We start from the raw sequence: 6,000 nt of genomic DNA, 5'->3' as shown, positions 1-6,000 counted from the left end.
AAAAGAGGAAGAAGTAGTGAAAGTGGTTACAGGACAGGGGTTCAGTTGAAATAAGAAATGAATATATTGAGAGCAAGAAGCTTGTAAAGAGACTAGTGAAGAGGAAAAAGGAGGAGGTAAATGATGATCTAGGAAGAAAAATGAATGCAAACTACTCTGAGAATAGGAAGTTATTCTGGATAGAGGTGCGGAAATGTAGACGTGAAAGCGGAAAGAAATGCAATGGTGTGAAGGATGTAGGTGGTAGATTATTAACCCATGGGGATGAAGTAAGGACCAGATGGAAAGAATATTTTGAAAACCTGATGAATGGGGATAGAGAGAGCAGAGCGGCTGTAAACATAATTGGTTTTGGGGGTGTGCAGAGAAGGAATGCAGTGCTAGGAGATGTGACACTCACACAGGTGAAGAGTACTGTGAAGTGGCTGAAAAATGGGAAAGCAGCTGGGGTTGATGAGGTGTATGCAGAGATGCTTAAGTGTAGTGGAGAGAGTAGAATGAAGGTGCTTGTTGGAGATATGTAAGAAGGCATGGATGAGTGAAAAAGTGCCTGCAGAGTGGAAAAAGGCTGTGATTATACCCCTGTACAAAAATAAAGGTGAGCGAAGTGAATGCAAGAATTATCGTGGCATAAGCTTACTGAGTGTGGCAGGGAAGGTATGTGGAAGAATTATTGTAGAGAAAGTAAGAGAGCTATCAGAAGTCCTAGGAAGTGATGAACAGGGTGGCTTTAGGAATGGCAGAGGATGTGTGGATCAAATATTTGCAGTGAGACAGATAGCAGAGAAGCCATGTGAAAAGGACCATAGGGTGTTAATGGCATTCATGGATCTGGAAAAAGCATACAAAAAAGCGGACAGAGAAGGATTGTGGATAGTTTTGCGCATGTACGTTGTAGATGGTAAGCTGCTAGGTTCCTTCAAGAGTTTTTATGATGGTAGTGAAACATGTGTAAGGGTTAATGGGCATCTAAGTGGATGGTTCACGATCGGTGTGGACGTATGATGGAAGTGAAGCATGTGTATGGGTTAATGGGCATCTAAGCGAATGGTTCACGATCAGTTTGGGCGTGCAACAAGGTTGTGTGATGTCCCCATGGTTGTTCAGTATATATATGGAGTAATGGAGAGAGGAATGGCATTGGTAATGAATGATGATGGATGGAATATCACAAATTTGTTGTTTGCTGATGGTGCAGTACTGCTTGCAAGTGCCAAACAAGAACTTGGTAGACTGTGCAGACTTTTGCTGATGTCTGTGAGTGCGGTGCCGTGAGAGTAAATTTAGAAAAGAGTAAAGTGATGGTTATTGAGAGCGAAGGTGACTCCCAGTGCGATGTTACAGTGAATGGAGAGAGACAGGAATTGGTGAGAGAGTTCAATTGCCTGGGTACAGTGATAGAAAAGAGAAGAAAATGTTCAGAAGAAGTTGAAAGTAGAGTGACACAAAGAAGAAAAGTAGCTGATGCAATGAAGGCCATGATAAGAAACAGAGGCATGAGTGTTGCAGCTGCATGAGGCTTACATGAAGGAGTGTTAGTGCCAACTTTAACATATGGATGCGAGATGATGGTGTGGCATGAAAATGAAGAGTCAAGAGTATGAGCAGTGGAGATGGGACCACTGAGGAATGTGTGTGGAGTAGAGGGTGGATAGGATGTGAAATAATGTGATTTGTGAAAGATGTGGGGTGAGGAAGTCAGTGGACACCAGAATCAAAGAGAATGTACTGAGAGGATATTGTCGTGTGGAGAGAATGGATAACAATAGAGTGGTGAAAAAGTTATATCTGAGCGAATTTGAAGGAGGGAGGAGGCGAGGTAGGCCAAGGAGAAGATAGAGAGATATAGTTGATGAATGCGTGAGGAAAAGAGGTTTGGAAGTTGATGAGACTAGGGGGCTGACGAGAGATCAAGCTGGCTGGATGAATGTTGTGAGGAGAAGTGCACGGTCAGGGATTTGGCATCCCTTTTTAACTTGGCAGCATCCGGATTGACTCTGTCAGATATGTTTATTTGAAGCTACAGATCGTGGTGAATGTTTTTGGCTTATCCGATAGAACCAGGATTCCGGGGGCTTGAATGATGAGTGAATGTGAATGGAAGCATGGCCCATTGGATTGGGCAAATTTGGGCTGTCTGGACATTGCTACTCCTCACCCTTCCCTAGGGTGGGATAGGTGGTCCGGATGATCATGACGATGATGATGATAATATATATATATATATATATATATATATATATATCATGATTCATTTCATTTCATTTTTAAAGGCTCCAACATGCTTGCATGCATCGGCCTAATGACGATGATGAAGGGCTAAGATTGGGTGGAGGACTTTGGACTGGATAGCTGTTGAGCCTGTGTAGGTTTATATCCAAGGAGTGGTTGGGGTTTATTGCTCACGTAATGCCACTCCAGGATGAGAGGCTGGTCACTCTCATCTTAAATGTCAGGACCAACTTGCCTAGCCCAGGGCTTCTACGCTCCTCATGGAGCAACATAGGATTGGATGGTGGATATATTTATACAGTCCATTTGCATAATACGTAAGTGTTTGGGCGGTAGAAGACATCGCTCTCTAGAAATTTCACGCTTTACAAATAACGTACCATATGGGGAAAATTCTAATTGGTGGGGCGGCTGCCTCAAAAGTCACCCCTTTGGCTCCTAGTCTGTCATTTTTCCTTTGTTTTACAGTAAACACATGTGAACAGTAAGTATAACCCACACAATAACCCTTTACCTTAAAATCTATGTAGGAAAGGCTTAGTTGACTTGAAGAGATGGGGTTCCAAGGCAATTGTGATGCCCCAACACCAGCACCCTCCACAATGCCTGATTCCATAAACCATTACCACCACCAACATGCTCCACATACTTCATGAACCCCTCAAAGTCCAAGGCAAACAGAACAGATGCATTATTGTCATCATCCATGGCTGATGTTAAGGGCACTGGATCATCATCTTGTGGTCGAGTAAAGAGGGTAGTGATCAGAGTCTGGTGCCTTCAGTTCACTTCCCTGGCATGCCTGCGTCAGCAATAATAAAGGCTGTTTTTTGTGGCACCAGAATCAGAGCTCTCACTTTACAGTTTTCATTTATTGTTACTTGATCTTTAAACCCATTAAAGGCTGGTAGGATTTTGCTTACGTGTTGTATTGGTAGATCTTCACCATCCACGGCGATGGCATGTGACGTTTTGACGTGTGTCACTTCCTTGCATGCTCTACAAGGGTAGGTTGCACTCTGTGATGTGACATTGGATTCGGTTCACTTTGCCACCCCGATGTTGCGTTTTCAAAACCAACTGGCACACTATCGATTATTTAATCCCCTTCGCGCTGTAGGCATTTCGCATTGTAGAAACTCCCGTATGAGACAGTTGGACTGTATATACTGTACAGTAAACTCTCAATTATCTGGTATAAATCAGCCAAGCCGTACACCAGTTATAGTAAAATGCCAGATATTACACAGTACTCCTCCATCGGCTCAATATTCGGCGTCGAGCCGGATATTGCATTGCTATCCGTCATGAACCTCTATCCTAAAAACTTTCTCATGAGTAAAAGATTAAATTAAGCATAAAATACAATAAGATAATGATACAGTACAATAATACATTAGTACAGCACTGGTCGAGCTTGTTGATACACCTCAATGCCTGATATTGCACAGTACCCCCCATCAGCTTAATACAGTCATCCCTTAACATCTCCGGGGATTAGGTAACAGAGACACTCGTGAATGTTAAAAATCAGCGGATATCTGCTGTCCCCCCTTAAAAATACCTGTGGACTCCCCATTATATAACAAAAGAAAAACCCTATGTGCATGTTTACAGCCACTTTATTTATTACAAGAACACTAAACAACTACTTTATTTAATACAAGAATGCTAAAAGTTAAAAATAATGAATAGTGTACTCCTGCATGGCCTCTTCTGACTGCTGTGCTCATCCCAGCTCCCTCCAAAAGGAAGAGTGTTACAGTATATTTCATTCATTGGATAATGCCATTACTGTACTAAAACAGCCACGAACTGTGCCTGGGATAATGTTCCAGTGTCAGCAGAGTTCAATGAGATTTTTTTCTTTTTTTCTGTAGCCATCCGCTGATATTCAAAACCATGTATGTTAAAACCGCGGATGTTAAGGGATGACTGTATTTGGCGTTGAGCCGGATATAGTTGTTTTACTGTCTGTCTCTAACCCCCTATCCTAAAATCGTTCCCATGAGTAAAAAGTAAAACTTAAGAATAAATTACAGTACACTCAAACCTCAGCTATCACTCCCAATTGGTCACGCTATGGCTGCTCTATAGCCGAAACCATGATAGCCAAACTGAAGAACTTATGGTAATAATTCTAATTGGTGCCATGACCTCAATATTTACCCCTAAGATACCCTTTTTGTACCACATATTAATATATAATAGTCTAAAAATGAGCATGTTTTATATGATATGATCACGATTATTATAAATACCCCTCACAGTTGATTCACTGATGTTATATTTCTTCCCCACACTTTGCTTGGTCTCACCATTCTCTATAAGTTTCACATTTCCAGTTTATCTGCATAACGTAGGTTCTTCCTCTTCTTTATTTCCCTGCCAGGTGCCACAGCATTATGTTGAGTGATGGTAGGGGGACGGGGAGGGGGTACGTTGACCATGGTCATATCATAAAAAAGGTTATTGTTCTCGCTATCACTGTTCACGGTCTGAGGGCACGCACTTGAATGGTTTGGCGGGCAGGAGACTCGGTCGGGCGGCCAATCAGCGCTCGGCTGGCGCTGACGTCACACGACCAATCACGGAGTGAAGCTATTGTTGGCTGGGCGAAGCACTGGAGCGTGGCCTTTTCTAAATTTTGGAACATTTCCGGTGCGTGATAGCAGGTATTTAGTGCGTGATAAAGGTATTTGGGTAGATTTTTATACAGGCGTGATAGCGAGATACGCTATAGCGGAACCCGTGATAGCCGAGCGTTGAGTGTACAGTGAAATAATGATACGGTACAGTAATATAATAATACAGCATCAGTTGGCTGTCATTTACAAGCTGGTTGATAACACCAGATACTGCATAGAACCGCCGGTTACGTACCGTTTTAGCACCAGGTTTTGCACAGTATCACGGAATATTGAAGTAATGGAGCTGAGCCAGTGGTGCCGGATGTAGCGTTGGGCCGGATATTGCGGGGATGGATAATTGAGAGTTTACTATATATATATATTTGTATATATATATATATATATATATATATATATATATATATATACAGTATATATATATATATATATATACAGTATATATATATATATATATATATATACTGTATATATATATATATATATATATATATATATATATATGAAACGTTGGGTCTGGTTAGTACTTGGATGGGTGACCGCCTGGGAACACCAGATGCTGTTGGCATCCCTACGTGTCAAGTGGGGTTGGTGGAGGATTAGTGCCCCTCCCTGTAAAACAATTAACTCTAAGCCCTTGGCCACCCCATTTGGGATACATGGCGTCTGGCAATGGATGGATGGATGGATATATATATATATATACAGGTCTCCCTCGCTTTACAATTGGTATGCGTTCCTGGAAATGCAATTGTATACCGAAATATCGTACAGCGAACTTAAGGTTTAATGGGAAAAGTAGGGATGTGTTCCTGGACTCATATTTAAGAAACCCAACACCCATACAAGTGATGTAATATGCAATAATAACGATGCTTTATGTGCTGCAGTGCATCTGAATTGCATATGAATGTACATTTGCAGATATAAAGACATGAAAAAGCATAAACAACAATATGAAATACGGTACAGTATGAAGAACAGGAAAAACAGTAATATCCTGGGCACTGACGAACACAGACGCACGGAGTTTTTAAGCTGAACGAGCGTGCAAGTGAGACTGGGCAGTGATGCAGTTTTGGGACAGTTCGCTGTCAAATCAATTCACCGTCACAAAAAT

At 41.7% G+C, this 6,000-nt stretch overlaps 1 protein-coding gene across 1 annotated transcript in view; it reads left to right on the top strand.

The window, feature by feature from the left end:
- The window catches only part of LOC145408077 (E3 ubiquitin-protein ligase makorin-2-like), a 116,462-nt gene that overhangs the window by 98,251 nt on the left and 12,211 nt on the right, over positions 1–6,000 (top strand). The gene's annotated exons all lie outside the window — the stretch shown is intronic.

The sequence above is a fragment of the Coenobita brevimanus genome, chromosome 75 (assembly GCF_032717465.1).
Source record: "Coenobita brevimanus isolate Jiangsu-jjx chromosome 75, ASM3271746v2, whole genome shotgun sequence".
NCBI classification, from domain to species: domain Eukaryota; kingdom Metazoa; phylum Arthropoda; class Malacostraca; order Decapoda; family Coenobitidae; genus Coenobita; species Coenobita brevimanus.
Note: the sequence above shows the minus strand (reverse complement) of the source record. Positions and strands in the feature narration are given on the sequence as shown.